Genomic DNA, 18,734 nt, shown 5'->3' on the forward strand with positions numbered 1-18,734 from the left:
GAATGATGTCTCACATTTGTTATTATTTTATTATTATATCTTGATCATTTATCATTAATATCCTTAGTGGAGCTTACCATATTATTTCTATTTCAAAATCTCTATTGTAAAACATATTATAGCTTTAAAATATTGGTATAAAAGTAGCATGAGAATAAAACAGATCCCTCAATCTGTTTCTAATTTTTCATCCCAGAATGTTTTATGACCATAAAAGACATATATCAGTATACTTTCTTAGTCAGTGTTAGTTTTTTTTTTTTTTTTAGCATTAATAGAAGTGGACAAAGGCAAACCAGTAATTTTAAAAGGTAACAAGTTTGCTGGTAGTATAGGAAAATGTGAATTTTATCTCTATTAATCTGCCAAGAAGTGTTTTTTGATTAACTACAATATAACTGATACTGTAATAGCTATGGAACACATATAGAAAAATATAATATTATATATTCTTTCAAGAGGTTATAATGATATGAGGCAGACATGACACACAAGAAATAATTGGATGGTACAGACAAGCCCTTAAGTGTGTGCTAGGTTATGCTGTAGAGCTGATGGGTAAAATAGGAACTATAATTTTTTAATAGGCTAAAGAAGAAGACAAAGTTTTTTTTGGAAGAAGTAGAGCTTGAAATGAACCTTAAAGGAAGATCTGAAATTAAATGGAGAAGATAGGGAGAGAGACAAATTAGGGGGTCATTCATAGCATGTGTTCAGAAGCACTAACCTGACTAAAGAGATAGTTTCAAGGAAAAGCATTTGGATAACTAGAAGGATTGAAATCCAGGAGCAGAATTTTGATTCCATGTGGTGAGTAAGAGGGAAACATTGGTAGCTTTGAGGCAGAGACATGGAATTTTTAAAATATGCAGAATAATTTGGATAAGGGAAAATCTAGTGCCAGAGAATAGGAGAGTTTAAGTAAGGATGGGGCAATGGAAACGGAGAGAAAATGACTGGCACTAATTTTCCATTTACCTGTGAGTTTTAGTTATATTGTTGAATATTCATTTTAAAGAACTATAATTTGTTATATTTTGCTCTTCCGTAGCTTTTTCCCTTGAAATTTTTTCTAGGAATACTCCAAAACTCCATTAATATTTTTCTTTTCGAAGTTTTATGCTTTTATTACAGTAATGATAAACATACATTGAAGAACACTTTAAAAACTGTAGAATCAACAAAAAGGAGAAAATTAAATTCATATAAAATTGTAACACACTATCAGTTAATCACTATTGATGTTGTGGCATATTGTTTTTCATTTACTTCTATCCTCAATATTTTACTTTTTGAAAATAGCATTATAGCATACACCTTATTCTGTAATCTCCTTATTTTCACTTGAGTATATAATGAACATGTTTGCCATGATATTAAATAGTCTTCTATAATAACAATTTAAATGATCATAATATATAATGATAGGAATAGACCATCTTTATTTCCCTTGTCTCCTAGTACTGGGAATTAGGTGGTTCACAAGTTTTTCCATGATAAAAATGATTAAATAAACACCCTCATATTAGATCTTGGTGTGCATATGAGGTAATTGTTTACATAATAAGTGAAATAACATAAGTGTTCTGGGTTTAAATATAATCATATCAGGGTTTAGCTTTTTAATAGATTAAATGAATTCACACTATATATAATTTGCACTGGTAGGTATAATATAAAATGAGAAGTTTTAAAAGATAAGACACACATGTATATGTATCTGTAAAACTACATACAAATACAGAGTTGGGGGAAATTTTTTGACTATGCTGGAGGAGGTAACATTTGTGCTGGGCTTTAAAGAATGGGAACAGGTGTTCATTGCAAAGAAGCGAAATTTCATAAACAGAACTTGAGTTATCCAATTCATGGTCTAAGAACGGAAATACTGGTTTTAGAGAACCCTAAGAAATGAGTTAGGAGGGTAGTTTGGGGATCTATAGTGGAGGGTATAAAATGAAGGCTAAGGAGCTTATACCTGGTGCAAGCCAATGATATATTTTTTAGCAGATCTTTGATATGATTAAAATGCTTCAGGATAGATGTCAGAGGTTTACAAGTTGAAGTGAAAGGAAGAAAGTGTATATCTAGGGAGACAAAATAGAAAGTTACTGCAATATTCCAGGCCCAAGTAGGCAGGGTAGGTGATCATGGAGTGATGGAGAGATTCAAACTGTCAGGATAGAAGAGGGAAGCAGATACTGGATTAGCTCAGTATAATCACTCCCCAAATCTCCTTGAAGCTCCTAAATAAGTACTCTTTTTCTTTTCCTTAAGGGCGGAGAAACAGTGCCCTTATATTAAAATAAACCTTGATATTAAAAAAGAAACTTTTTCTAATGGAGCCCTCAGTTTTCTTTCTTTAAGAGGACTGGAGCCAAAGACCTAACTAAGGTGATGGTGGGATGGAGTGAGGAACCACTGGGTCTGCGGTCTGTTGTAATAGAAGGTCAAAGATTTCCTTTGAAACTCAGAGTAGAATAATGAGGTGGGTTGAATAGATTTTTTGTAAGATTATAAAACTTCTGTAATCATATAGGAAGCTGTGGTGGTTTGGAGCTATGTACCCCAGAAAAACATGCTATTAAACTTAATCCATTCCTGTAGGTGTGAACTCATTGTAAGTAAGACCAATTGATGAGATTACTTCAGTTAAGGTGTGGTCCAACTCAATCAGGATGGGTCTTAATCCCATTACTGGAGTCCTTTATAAGCAGAATAAAATTCAGGCAGATAGAGAGAAAGCCGTAGAGAGTTGCCAGAAGCTGAAATTCAGCAGAACCTGAAAGAGGAGGGAAAGGCCAGGAGAAGCCACCATGTGCCTTGCCATGTGACAGAAAAGCCAAGACAAGGATCATTGGCAGCTAGTCCCAGGATGCCAGTCTTTGTGAAGAAAGCGCTGCCATTATGATGCTTTGATTTGGACTTTTCCGGCCTCAAAACTGTGAGCTAATAAATTCCCACTGTTTAAGCCAATCCATTGGACGGCATTTGCTTGTGCGGCCATGAAAATTAAAACAGAAATCGAGTGAAGGAAAAATGAAACTTGAATACAAAAGATTTGAAGAACACATTGTGATATTAGTGAAGCTCTAAAATAATTATTTTTATATAATTTACAAGCCCTTGCTTTGCATATTATTTTCATAAGCAGATTTGTTTGGACATCAAGCATTTCCATTAGCTCTTTTGGTAGCTGAAGAACTATAGATGCCAGATTCTTCTCTCAATATAAGTAAACATTTCTTTACTTCTTGGTACTGCTATTTTTCACCCTTTGAGAAGCATGTCTCATTTTCTGGCCAACTTTTTGTCTTTTTAATTCAGTTTTATTGAGATATATTCACATATCACACAATCATCTGTGGTGTACAATCAACTGTTCGCAGTACCATCATATAGTTGTGCATTCATCATCCCAATCTATTTTTTGAACATTTTCCTTATACCAGAAAAAGCAAAAAATAAGAATAAAAAATAAAAGTAAAAAAGAACACCCAAACCACCACCCACCTCCCATTTTCATTCAGTTTTTGTCCCCATTTTTCTACTCATCCATCCATACACTGTATAAAGGGAGTATGAGCTACAAGGTTTTCACAATCACACTGTCACCCCTTGTAGTCTACATTGTTATGCAGTCATCTTCAAGAGTCAAAGCTACTGAGTTGCAGTTTGATAGTTTCAGGCATTTACTTCTAGCTGGTCCAATGCATTAAAACCCAAAAAGGATTACCTATGTAGTGTGTAAGAGTGCCCACCAGAGTGACCTCTCGACTCCATTTGAAATCTCTCAGCCACTGAAGCTTTATTTTGTATCATTTCTCATCCTGCTTTTGGTCAAGGAGATGTTCTCAATCCCATGATGCTGGGTTCAGATTCATCCTTGGGAGTCATATCTTGCACTGCCAGGGAGATTTATACCCCTGGGAGTCAGATCCTACGTAGGGGGGATGGCAGTGAGTTCAGCTGCTGAGTTGGCTTAGCTAGAGAGAGAGGTCCACATTTGAGCAACAAAGAGGTACTCAGGGGAAGACTCTTAGGCACAATTATAAGCAGGTTTAGCCTCTCCTTTGCAGTAACGAGCTTCACAAGGGCATGTCCGGAGATAGAGGGCTTGGCACACCAAACCGTCAGTCATCAATGTTTGTGAGAACATCAGTAACAGTCCAGGTGAGGGAGCCCAACACCTCTGCATTTTCCCCCAGCTCCTCAGGGGGGCCCTGCATATATATTTTTATTCTCTCCCCACATTACTTTGGGATGTTTCGCTATTTCACACTAACCTATACAAACCTACCAGGTCTCACTTCCTATTCAAAGTTCCATGTAATTATGGTATTTAAACAACTGTACCAGTTAAGTTGTTTAGGAAATATAGATCCTGCACTAGTAAACATCTCTTCCCTTGGTCTCACATGGAATTTGAAGTTTTAAAACAATCAGTATTGTCTTTACCCTTTGGCCCGATTTGCCCTAGTCCAAACCACATCTGTTTCATTCATAACTGTAATTGAAGTCTGTACTCTTTTTCAGCTTTTTAAACAGTTGCTGTATGCACTAGTACTGATATTTATATCTGCCAAGTTCTAGCTCTGAGTTTCAGGTGTCACACAGATACCCAGAGTTCCAGGGATCGATCAAGTTGTACACAAAGGGATCAGCATCTTGGAATCTGGAGATAGTCTGGCCAACTTTTTCTTCCCCTTATTTTATAATATAAAAATTAATAGTTATTGGATATTTATCATGTGCCAAGCAGGTGGAAAATATTTTATGGGACATTATCTCATTTACACTTAATGCTATGAAACTTTGCTTTGAGGAAGGCTTTGCCATTGCTATTAGCACTTGAGTATGCAAATAAAGAATTATGGTATGGATAGTCCTGAACACTTATTTTGATGTGGATATTCCCATGTGGCTATTTAACCTCTTTGTATCTAGATAAAAATTATACTTGATTAGTACTGAAATCAAAGAAATGACATCATAATGTCATTTAAAACTTTACTATAGGTTTATATTAACATTGCTGTCTTTTATAATTCTAAGAGCATATCTATGCTATAATGATTGCTTTTATCTTTAACAATGAAGTTTGAAATGTATGACTGATTTGCAAATATAAATGGATAGCATAATGCAAATTATCAAATGTATTTGGCTTTAGAAGCAAGGTTTTACTGAGACCTAAATAGATGCCTTTGTATCAGCAATGGAGTGATCAGACTATCTTCCTCTGCCTCCTTTAAGCTGAGTTTTCTTTCCCATGGACGTTTTCCCTCTCCACTGCGGAAAATTTGACTGTAAAAAGATGTGCGTGTAAATGTCCACAGGTGTTAGCATATAGCATAATGTCAGGCACACAAATGAACAACACAGAGGCTTAGCAAAATATACATGCTTCTGCAAATAATCACCCCTTGTTACTGAAATTGGACCAGCTGTTTTTTTTTTTTAAGCCCTATGCATATGCTGCTCTTAATTTGTTCCAGATCTAGCTTCTAAACTGCACACACGCTTTCTAGAAGTACAGACATTAACTGGACCTCCTCTTCCCTACAGAATATGCCAGGTAGCCCAGCCCTTGAAAAATATAAACAATAACAAAAAACCTCTATAGATTAACATTTTAGTGTATGTTTTAAGCTTAACATATAGGAGAAAGGCTGAAAAAGAATTCTTACATCTTCTGCAAAATAAGTCTTTAAGACTATTCGTCTCTAGTCTGACACCCCCTGAGTAGAGACCTACATGATAAATTTCTTCTAGAGGTTAGCAGCCACAGAAAAATCAGTTGTTTTTTTTTTTAAATGAAAAGCTATGCTTCCTGGTTTTGGCCATTGAGAATTAGACAATTCATTTATCCCAGACCTTTTGTCTGGACTTAGGTGATATATTTTTAAAAAATTTGTTTTAATCTTTCAGTTCACGTTAATTCAAAATGATACAGCTATATAATTGGGTAAGTCATCTATTAGGGAGACTGATAACAGCATCCAATCATGGGAATTGCAATACTCATATTTCTATCGAAGAGCTTACTCAGAATTATTAAAGATAATATGCTTACTGTCTTCATCCCTACTCCCAGTGTTGATTTTTTAATTCAGGTTCCCATTTTTTCTTACATACCAGCTAGTCTCCTTGATTCCAGTCTTGTTCCTTATAAAACCATCCAAAATATGACCACAGTTTTTCTCTATAATGAAAACCTTAGCATGTCTCTTACTTGCTTTGAGCCATAAATGGCTTCTCAAAGATGTTCCATAAAATGAAGATTTAGGGGATGATTTGTCACTTTTATATCAAAAAATTATTCTCTATTTGAATATAATTGGAAGTTTCTTGGAGTTAAACAGATTTCTTTATTGCAAGATTATTCAGAGCCTTTGATCCTCTAAGTTTCATTGGTAACTATGAAGAGAGCTGTAGAAAAGTATGTATAAATTCCCAGAAATATATATCTACAGAATCATTTTTTGTGGAGATATTGAGGGACTAATGCAAACAAAACCAATGTTTGGGAAAGTGACTTGCAAGGAAAATTCTCAGTACCGTCTTCTGATAGATAATACTCTTCACAACCTCAGCACATTCTACTTTGCTAGCCTCATAATGACCCAAGTAAATGGTTTAGTTAAGGTGGGATACTTGCTATTTTGGGGCCATAGCATGTTCTTTCTCTTCTCAGTATAGGTTTATGTTGTTCCTTCTGCCAATGAATACATTTCCCCTTTTCTGCATATAAAATGCATAGTCATTCTTCAAGATCCAGTTCAAATGTCTCCATTCCTATGAAGAGTTTCCACTTCTTTCTCCAAGGCAGAACCATTCCTTCTTCCTTCATACTGCCATTGTAAAGTTGTCAAACTTTGATTATTGAATTTATTACTGTAAGTTATTTGTTATTTATTTTCTCATGTCTTTTATTTTAATAAAGACATCATGTTCACAGTTTACACTTCCAATTAAATTTAAAGGTGAATATGGTAACTGGTATCCAAAGATGCTTCCTCCTCCGTGAACCACACCTCTCAAGTTTCATGCCATTGAGCAGTGCTTTTCCCTTTAACCTGGGCAGGCTCTGTTTCTTGCTTTTGATCACTAGACTGTTATGGAAGAGATGCTGCATGACTTCTGAGCCCAAGTCATAAGAAGCCTTGCATTTTCCACATGAATCTCTTGGAATGCTCATTCTGGGTGACGCTGGCCAACATCTGAGGAGGTTAATTACCCTAGGACCACCACAAGGAAGACCAGGCTAGTTATGTGGAGAAAGAGGTGCCCAGCCAGCCCCCAGATTTTTCAGACATCCCAGATAAGGCACTAGGCATTTGAGAGGATGCAATTGCAAACCCAAGGGTCAACTGGGGATCTGAGTCCAGTCAATTTGGAAGTAGGATAAGGTATACACACATGTGCATGCACACACACACACACACACATTGGCTTTGGGGCCAGCTGAGGGAGGGGGTGGAACCCAAAAGGACCCTGAGGAGATTATTAAGAGAGTCAATGTTAAGATGCCAACTGAGTTCTTTAAGCTGTGAAGTTAAAGATTCAGAACCAGAAAGAAGAACAAAAGAAAGCACTGTTCAGTTTTTCAAGAAAAATCCTGAGGAAGCATTTCTGAGACAGGACTTGTCAGATTCAAAAGTAAAACTTTTTTGTTGCCAGCTTCTCCAACCAGCAAAAGACTCTAAGAAATAGCCTCTAAGTAAGGAACAGATCTAAGAGGCTACCAGTAAAGCATTGTTCAAGGGTCAAGCTTTCACGATTCTGTCTTAAGACTTCAGAAATATTTATAATGGTATCTGGTAGATCCTCCCAGGTAGACCCAGGGTTGACAACTTTTCTGTAAGGGGCCAGACAGTAAGTATTTTAGGTTTTTCATGCTACATAAGAGCACTGTCCGATATTTTTGTTTGTTCTGCTTTTGTTTGCTGTTTTTTTCACAACTCTCTAAATAATCTGTCTTAGCCTGCACACCTAACAAAAACAGGCCATGGGCTGGATTTGGTCTGTGTTCCATAGCTTGCCAAACCCTGAGCCAGACAAAGAGATTTCTAAGGATATTAAGGACATACCTCTTAAACATTTTATGCTAGCCAATTAAGTTTTTAAGAATCTTAAGTCAATTGCCTTCACCCTGACAGCTGAAGGAAGAGAGGAACCTCTCCAAGAGATTTATGGTTTTGTCATCTGCCTGATGAAGTAGACTCTAATTTGATACACAAGAAGTGCACAGTGTTTTTAAAGGACTTTTAATAGCTTAAACTACAAGGAATGGATGTGGCTCAAAACAAAAATGACCTTTGGGTTCTCAAATTCTTGCAGGCAGGAAGCAGTCAGAGAAAGCTACTTAGTTGCAAACATGGGCTATTGCTTATGGAAAAGGAAGGCTGACTCAGAGGGGAGCGCGAAAGCCTAGGGAGGGGCACAAAAAGTTAAGGAGAACCACCCGAGGGAGTAGTGAGTGGGACTTGAACAAGAACTGGCAATATTTGCTAGATTAGATTTCAGAATTTCTGTAGACCAGTGACTACTATGTGTTTGCCATTTTGCCTCCGCCCTCCTCCCACCTCACCTTTTTGAATGAGATTGTGGATTGCAACTCTCCTGGACTTTTTCTCAGTTGCATGCCTTATATGTGGGGAGATGGGGAAGATAATATGTATCTTCAGTCTGTAGTTCTTCAGATTAAGAGGAAGCAGCCAGGAGATGTGTCATTGGCATATAAATGTGATTCACATGAAGTAACGTTTGACCTTAAGCATGATTCTGTAATGAGATGAGACTTTTGGGGGCCTTGTGAAGAGGTGTATATATTTTGCGAGTGGGAAGAATATAAATGATTTGTGACCAGAGAGTTAAAGATGGCCACAAAATTCTTTGTCACACCCTCATCAAGAGTCAGTGTTCCTACCCATTGAATCTGGGTTGGCTATGGACTGCTTAACCAATAGAAAATGGCAGAAGAGATGTTATCCCAGTTTCAATCCTAAGACCTAAGTTTAAATTTCTTAGCCTGACAGCTTCCACTTTTGCACTATTGGGGAACAACAAACCTCCATCTAAGAGGAGAGACTGCATGGAGAAGAGAGGCTTGATGGTTTAGAGAAGGAAAAAGACTCTAATGCCTCAGTTGAGGGTTTCCAGATGACTCCAGCTCAGCTGGCACCTGACTGCAATTGCATGAGAGATTCCAAGTGAGACCAAAAGAAAAATTATCCGGGTGAGCCTAATCAATCCACAGAACGATGAGAGAGTATAAAAGAATTTTTGTTTTAAGCCACTAAGTTTTGCGATAGTTTGTTATGCAGCAGTAGATAACTAAAACAACTGGGAAACTTCTTAGGCCAAATAGGCAAAATGAGAGCAGCTATATAGGTAAGGTGAATGAAGCTACTCATTCTGGAAGAATGGTGGTCTGCCTAATGTGGATATTAAAACTAGAAGGCAAAAATACAGAAGTATGATAATTTCATACACATCACCATCTGGACTAGATGGTGCAGATAAAAAGCAGCAGATTTCTCAGTAACTACATCTCACATAACTACATCTGCCTCCCTCACCTGCTTATTGCAGAGCCAATCAGGAGCTGGATTATTTCTGGATGAACTGAAGGAAGGCTCCTGATAATTTAATTAAAAGATTTCTCCCCAAGTTAGCAATGAGGCTAGGAAGGGCAATTCCATTGAGTAACACAGAACAGTACCAAAGCAAAAAAAGGAGAGGTATATTGATAACATTGCATCTTTAATATCTAATACTTTGTCTCTCAGAAGCCCAGCAGTAGAATGGACTCCACTTCTCATAGACTGAGTCCAAACTCTTCCCCTCTGCATTCGAACACAATTAGAAGCACAAGATTCTCAGTCCTGGTGGCATCATCTCCTGGGTTGTGAGTCAGCTAGCTCTCTAGGGTAGTGGAAATCTTTATTTTGTGATTGGCATAATAGGAATTAACACTGCCAGTTATTTCCTCAGGTAAGCTTATCTCCAGATCAATTTAGAAAGTCCCGTATCTTTTCATTGTGTGTGAGTGTGTGGAGATGGTAGTGATGGTTTGTACTTCGGAATTGCTTTTGTTTCATTGACTCCTCTATCAAACAGAAGTCCTATTTATTGAAGTAAACAGTCTTTATTTAGCAAACTCTGGAGGATCAGTCCACTGTGCCCGAAAGTATCTTTTGCCACCATGCCAGGTTCCTGCCTGTTTCCCTTGGCAATACCATCCCTGCTTTAGAAGATGTTCAGCCTGTCCAGATGCAAGTTACTCTCATCTGAATTTTCTTCTGCTACTCAATATGCTTTGTCTTCTCATACTATTCCATAATCTTCACTCTTTGTAATTGTACAAAGAGAACTTTTTCAATGTTAGATGTTTTCCTTTCCTTTTATCTTCTGCTTTCTTGTTAGTTGCTTGTTCAGTGAAAACCATAAAGTATTTAATTTGCTTTTGCATGTAGATACTGCTGAGGGCTATGGCAAAAGTAATGCCTGTAGAGTGTAAAACAGGCTTAAGTTGACATTTGAAGTGAGCAGTAGAAGGAGAGGGAAAAAGAAAATTGGTCTAAAGCCAATTGCCTTTCTCAGTGTATCATCATAATTATGAATGGATGCTTGTCAATCTTGCTATACTGTGAACTATTCAAGAATGAATCCATCTTGTTCAACTTAGGGTTCCTGGAAGATATCATTCCAATGGTTAAGAGTGTGGACTCTCATCAGACTGCCAGGTTCAAATCCCTGCCCCACCACCTGCCAGTTGAATAACCTTGGAAAAGATATTTAATATTTCTGGGCCTTTGTTTCTTCTGTGAACTGGAAATTATGAACTTATCTCTTGAGGTTTTTGTGAAGATTAAATGAATTAATTAATATGCCAAACACTTAGAAAATTTCTGGCACAAATAAGCACCATAAAAGTGTTACCTTTATTTTTATTATCACAAACCAGACATGCTTAAAATCAGACCTTATCTTTGATAAATAGACAAGAACACAATGCCAAAAAGTCAAGAAAATATCAATCATTGAATAAACATTTTACCAACATTGTTATATTTAAGATGGGGGCATTATTATACCTATCATATATCAAAGGAAATAGTGGCTTAGCGAAGTCAAATAATTTGCCTAAATCACACAGCCAGTATGTGGCACTTCAGGGATTTGTTACTAGCTTGCTTAATTTCAATACTTTGTGCTTGAACGTATATGACTTCTTATAGATGTTTAATGATTAATATGGAAATAGAGTAGAGGAAATCATTCACTTTGCTGAATGGTCAGGGAAGGCTTTACAAGGAAATGAATTTAAAAATTACCAAGTGGACATGAGGAGAAAGGATTCTATTCAGTATTTTCTAACTTTTAGAGCACGTTTCTCTCAAAGGCCCAAGGTTCCTTTTGTGAATAGGATAAAAAATTATTTATGATTTCTTATGTAATATTACATATTTGAGAATTATTCAGCTTGTACTTAAACCTTTCATACAATTTTACAAATCTTTATTTTTTAAAAAATCTATTTTATGTAAGTACAACAGTTTTCTTTCCAGAGGCCCTTTGATTAAAATTTGATTACCTTAAGTTTGAAAGCACTAAAATCCCCTTAATGTATATTTAAAAAATTCCCCTTAAATTGTCACATTTACACACTTACTTAATTAAATTCCCTTAAACAACTTCAAATGCATACATAAATTTAAAACATTCAAATTTTTTAAACACTTAAGTGCTTGACCAATACGTTTACTATGCTAACAGGGAATAGTTCCCGAGTGCTTAAATGGCTCTAGAATTCTCATAAATAATCTTACAAATAAATAATTTTGCAAATAAGATTGTTTTTACCTTTGTTTCATAAAATGTAGACTTACATTTGATAGGGAAATTGATTATTGTAATTAACGAATTTTTCTGGTCTGAGCAAATTAGTCTAAATTCCATGGAAAACTACTCATTTTTGAGCTATTGAAATATAATTAAACTTAAAACTAATCTATATCCACTTTTCTTTTTGGATTAAATGAAAAATACTTTGATAATGCTGGGATATCATCAATATGATTATTACTCACCATTGTGCAGGTTCAGCTCTTTTGAAGAGTGTAGATAATACACTTGGATAAAATGACTTAATGTATCTTAAAATATATTGTGGTTTAGATTTTTCTGGACTTTCACTCAAAGCATATATCTTCCTAGATGTTTTTTATGGAATCCCAAGTATCGTCTCAGTGATTTCTCTCCGTTTTTTTAGGCAACCAAACATAAAGGTGTTTCCAACTAAGGATAACAGCAGCCTGTTCTTCTGTTTTAATCTATGTCATGTTAGAATAATTTTCCACATGTTATGTGCACATGAACTTCTTTAGGTGGCCATGGAAAATCAAAAGTAGCAGTGCGGAGTTGTGTGAGAATCAGAATCATTTTCATTTCACTATAAAATGAAACAAAACATGGAAAATGAGCCATAATCTTAAATAATTTTGGAGTGCTAAATTGAGAATGATTAATAATTAATTAATTAAACATAAGAAGTGAACAGAAAAAACAAGCAATCAGGGAAACAGGCTTTTTATGGTAGAAGCAAAATACACAAATAGATTTATGTGATGATTTTGGTAATGGAACTGCTCTGGACGTGGAAAACAATAAAATCCCTTGTCTTCGACTGAATTTTCTTTAAAGAAAGCAGGCAGATCTTTGGCATTGAGAAAAGAAAGAAGGAGTTATTTTTATAATACTGGATAACAGCTTGAAATCCAAGAGTTACTTAACGAAGGCAGGGGACTAAGCTATCTTACTTTAATGCGGGAATCTGTGTATCTTTAAATATTTGGCAAAAAAAAATAGTGAGGATTTCTTTATATCTTATCCTCTCATTGTTCACTCAGTGAATCACTGTATTATCTTTTCACTCTCTTATTTCTCACACCAAGACTATAGTTCATGTTTACCAGTAATTTTGTAACATTCCTTCCTTTCCCCGGCTAAGACATGATGCCAGAGGTGGCTTACATTTGTGTGCAGAGGTGGCTACTTGGGTTCCCCCATGGGGTCAGAACGGACCTGCTCGGGACCTACTACTTTTGGACTATGCTGGAAATTTCCTTTGTGAGTGTGAGTGACACTTACTCTCTGTGGGTATTTTTGTTTTTGTTTTTTTTTTCTGAGCTCATTTAATAGGTTCAGAAACCCCGATCTTGTTCTTTCCTGTCGAAGGCATGACATAACGTAAGTTGCTGGGAGAAAGAATCTTTTCTATGTGTTGAGCTAAGAGAATATAAATTCATTGAGTTAGATTGTCCTGCCCCAAATTTCTATATAAAGTATATAAACTATATAAGCTTCTACATTTAGGACATTAAAGAGAGAAAATTTGTCTTAAGTTTACACCATTAGATGCAAAGTCCATGAGAACAAAAGCTTTGCTTATTAATAGTGTCTTTCCCACAGTCATTTGAACAATATTTCATGCAGTAGGTTCCCCTACATATTTGTTGAATAGACCTGGAATTGAAAGAGGAAAATCAAATCATACTATTTGTTTACCTCTGCTGTTCATTGTTTTGGTTCATCCTATATAAAGCTGAGGTCCTATTGTATGGAAAAAATGAGTAAGATTAAATTTTTTATTTATAAAGACAAGATTGTGCCCAATACTTGTTGTTTCATGATATTTTACCTGATATCATGGTCTCCTATTTGCATATTAATCTTACATTCACAGGACTATAAGATGTCACAAAAGCTGAGGACTTGAAATTCCAGAACTTTAAATTGCATTTTGATATCTATTAATTCTAAATTTAAGTTCACATTGTTAAGCTTCAGCAGTTCAATGCAGTTAATTATATGTCTTTCAAAAAAGATTTATATACAAACTAGATGCTTAATTTCTTTACTTTTTTGTCATTGCTAGCATCTCTAAGTGATTCTGTGAAACAGATAAGGAGAGTATTAGAAAGAAAGTAAAAGGAGAAAGCATCGTTGCTCGACAAGTTGGCAGAAATGTTTCCTGCCTGTTTTCAATTGATTGCATGTGCACTTTCCCTACTGTTTTTGTAACTTAACGTGTTTCAGAAGCTCTTTTTTGATACTCGAACAGTTATGGAGGGTGTATGGGCACATCATATTCAGGCCTATCTGGTTTATTTATAATTTAAAACGTTTAGAAATAAGAGAAAGGGATAAAATGACTTGTAATGTTGCTCAAGTTTATCTTGAGAAGTGGCTACATTCAGCAATCATCAAACTTTCTGTTTTGTCTGAAAATTTCCCTATAGGTTAGATAGGTAAAGTTCTAGGTGTAGCGTAGCATAATGTGTTATGGTTGTTGTCGTTGTTGTTTGTCAGTTTCTTTTTCATAATTCTCTCAGAAAATGAATAGCAAAAAAAAAAAAAAAAAAAGACAAGGAAATACCAATATCGAAGTTTCTTTCTAGGCTCTGCAGCCTTTTCACTGTTCTAAAGCCAGTATGACAGTAGATGAAAGGCAAGTCCCCAAATTTTTAAATTTGAAAAATTTAATCTCAGTTCACAGTCTGCTTATCATGTGTATTATCATTGTTGTACCTATCAAGTAGTTAAAATATAGTGTAAATCAGTTAGTTTCCTATACTCCTAATGAAAGAATGGAATGCTCCCTCCTTTTCTCAACAACATAACAATAATACTTAATATTGATAATAATCACAATGTACAAAGGTGATTTGGACCTCTGATAATTGCTTCTGAGAATACACATTTTACATGTATACTTATATTTAGTATTTCTTATTCCATGGAAGGAACTGACTTTTTCCAGAGTTCAGGGAGAGGTCACACAGAAGTTGTTTCTGAATTGATGATGGTCCTTTACCATCTTCATTTAGATTGTTTCTGAAATTTGGGTAGAGTGTATAATGGACTCACTACTTAATTAATAGAACTATATAAGGTATTCATGACTGCTATGTTAGTAGGTCATGGCAGAAGGAAATTACTAATCTTTGTAAGGTAGTAAAACTTATTAGACTGGTGTCCACTATTACTGAGGCCTATTGGAACCTGAAATTTGGGTTATTTGCATTAGTTTGATTCCTATACTATACCTCACAATTTTAATAGAGAATAGCAGAGTATATGCATGAAGTCTTTGAGTCAAATGGAAACCAAGAGCATAATCTGATCCACATATCATTATCTTGAAGTGGAAATTATAACAACTCAATGGAGTATAAGAAAAAGAGAAACTTCTACATTTCCTAACTGTATCAATAGGGCAAAATGATTAGCCTGGAGTTCATGACTTAATCATATTTCTCTTTTAAAAAACTTATGTCTATGTCTGCCCCATTTTTTTTTGTTGTTACTAATTTGGAATAATGCTATATACTAATAGCTGTACTGCTTTGGACAATAAGTTTCTGTTTAAATGAATAGTGTCGTCTTGTTTATAACTCTAATGTGGAAAAATAAAATCAACCTGAATTTTAACAGAAGTGTTGAGGAAAGAGTTTAGAAAAGATACTCTAGTAGTGTCCAAATTCTATTAACATAATAGACAAGGAATATTTGTGTGTGTGCATGTGTGTGTGTGATCTTGATATGCTTACAGTTGGTTGAAGATAGATGGGCAGTAACAGCTGCCACCAGTGTCAACAATCAAGTACAATGAAGTGTGGCAACCCACTGACTGTTTTCCATTCAAATGAGTTATGAGTTCTTACTTTTCAGAATCACCCTCATTTAAAAAAAAAAAATCACAAGTTGTGACAATTGGGGTATATCCACCTGGCAGGAAAATTTTCATGCTTTGGAAAAAGTGGAAAAAAAGAGATTACATTAGATCAATCAAAGTCGCTAGAAAATGTTAAAGCGAGAAAAAATCAGAGCGGTGAGAAATAATAAAAAAGCAGTCGAAGGGAAGGCATTGATGAGAATAAGTGTCAGTTTTTCTTGGTTCAAGGACTCTAATACAATGGATACGAGAGCACCATATCAGAAAAGCACGGAGACAACTGCAGAGGGGCAGGGGTCCACTTGACCCCCGACATCAAAGCCTCGTTGGAGAAAAAAGTGGTTGACTACTTGTAGCTTAATCCAACATTACTACACTTCTTTCAAACATCAGAAATGCTGCTCAGCTTTTGGATTGCTGAGCATTCTTGCTACTAATCCAGCCTTAATTATAAATATTTTATACTCCTTCAGTTTCCTGCCCCTTGCACCACCATATGCCTGCTGGGAAGGAGAGGCATGGGAAATAGGTGAAAGGAAATGAAGGAATACTACGTGGTAAAAGGGAATTGTTGCTTACTTAATTGTCACGGCCAGCTGGTATGTTCTAGAAGCATCTGTATCTAAAGATTGTTTTCATAGGGACAAACTTCAAATTGTCCCTATGTTTTGTAGGAAAATCAGTTTTTTTTTTTTTTAAATATAATGCTCCTCCTTACTTCTCACCAATAGATTGAAACACTCTGAGATATCTTGAACGGCATCAGGTCCCCCAGATCACTCCAGGCTATTCTTCTCAAAAAAGAAAGGCCTCATATTTCTTTTCAATCAGCTTTCACCCACAAATGTTGATTTGTGGCCTTTTTGTGCCCTTGGGTCTAAAAGCACATACCAGTTGTGTCTATGTACTTGAACTTGAATCATGACAAGTTACAAAGTTACATAAATCACCTAGAGAGCAAAATAAATAAATTATCCCAGGGAATTCCCATGAATATCGTTACTTCTATGGCTCCTTACTTTTTCCTGATGACTTAACAGGGACTCATCTTTTCTCTTCCCATCTGGTCTCTCTAAATGCTGGTAGACAATTATCAGGTCTCTCTTTCACTTGTCTCTCCTCTAGCCCGGACATGTCCATTGCTCACAGGTCTGTCTTATTTCCAAAACTTTTGTCAGGTCATTTGCTTTCCTTTGAACTTACTCCAGGTTGTGTTTCTTTTCAAATATGTGATATCCAAAACAGAGCACAATATTCAAGTAGGCCTAGATGGAGCAGCTCAAAGATGTAAAAGTGGGTTCTTTTTGCATTCCACTTAGAGTCTAGGTGTATTAAAGTCTTTGCCTTTATTGGCAATAGATTTTTTAATCTGTCAAAGTTTATTCCCTGCAGTATGTAACACCGGGGCCTTTGACACTACTAAATTCCCTCTTGTGTTATGTGAACAGATTATTCTGTCATATAACTATTTTCCATCTGATTTTAAGCAATTTCTCCTATGCATTAAAAATCATTCTGAATTATTACCTTTCTTCAGTGTTATCTATAATCACTCTTACTTTTTTGTTGCTTATGAACCTGTGTTGTAATTTTTTGTTATCTTTTGTATTGTTTCGCATGTGTATTGGAGAAGACAGTGTATAACATACATTTGCTCTGAACATGACATTGACCTATTAACAATTATTCTGGTGCCAAAAAGATCAGAAACAATAGGCCATCCATCTTTTAGTAGTTTCTTCTAATCCATATTTCTCTGGTTTCCCCATAAGAATGCCACCCCCTGCTTTTGAAGAGGACAGGTGTTAAATGACAGCTGCACTAGGTCTCTTCTGGCAATCTCCCAAGAATGCATGAGGTCTCCTCCCCACTATTCCCACCCCCAGCCCGATCCTCAGTACTCCTCACCTCCTTCACAGACCGTAGACATGTTACACTCAGAATGGAAAAGGATACAATCCAGATTGGGCTATATAGTTGTTAATTATCAATAAAGTCTTTTTATGAAACTTTACTGCAGAATGATGTCTTTAACATTTGCATCCTTTGACAAAAGTAGCACATCCAAAATATTTCATTCACATTATCAAGAACGCTGAAATAGTTACAAAGAATGCAACTACTACATATCATTCATTTCTTCCTAAAGCTTTAATTGATTTTAATTTAGACTGAACATTAGAGAATAAGGAGCCCCCAGTAGTAAAGATGATTATACCTAATAATATTTTGGTACCATACTAATACATGAAATGGTTTTAGTAAACTAACACTAGACTCTTTTCAGAGGAAAAATATACTTCTGATATAAGAAATTCTCATGCTATATCTATGAGACATGTAAGAGATATTTATTCTGTATCAATATCTGATGATCTAGCTAAAGGGACAAAAATAAATCCATTAATTTTGAGCAGTACTGCGTTAACTTTTCCAACAAGTTACCCCTCATAGCTGAAGAATTTTACCAATGGTGCTCTGAGATATATTCCTGAGTAGTCAGGTAAAAGCATGCCATTATTTTGAAATCTTGTACTTTATCCAAACATTCATGTGAACTTTGCACTATTAATAAGGGGGCAGTTGTTTTCATATGAAAGTAATGTTTTGCATTACTAAATACCAGATAAATGCTTTCCTCCTCTTCCTCCTCTTCCTTCTTTTTGGTAAAAATCCTCATTAAGAAGATGAAATATATTTATCGCAACATTATAGTTTTTAGTATATTTACATATTTATTGCTATTATCCTGCCCCAGCATTTAAGAATCCACAGGGCCCAGAACAGTGCCTGGCACACAGTGGGAGCTACATGAATATTTGTTGAAAGAACAACTTAACCTTATGTGGGTTCCTATGCCTCTGGTATATCACATAGACTCCCCAGAAATCTAGTATTCCCATGTGAGGTGCAGGGATTAAGAACATCTTTGTGATTAAGAATAGCTACTTAATTTGACAATGACTGTATCATCCAACCAATTTGAACA

The sequence above is a fragment of the Choloepus didactylus genome, chromosome 3, assembly GCF_015220235.1.
Source record: "Choloepus didactylus isolate mChoDid1 chromosome 3, mChoDid1.pri, whole genome shotgun sequence".
In the NCBI taxonomy this organism is placed as follows: Eukaryota; Metazoa; Chordata; class Mammalia; order Pilosa; family Megalonychidae; genus Choloepus; species Choloepus didactylus.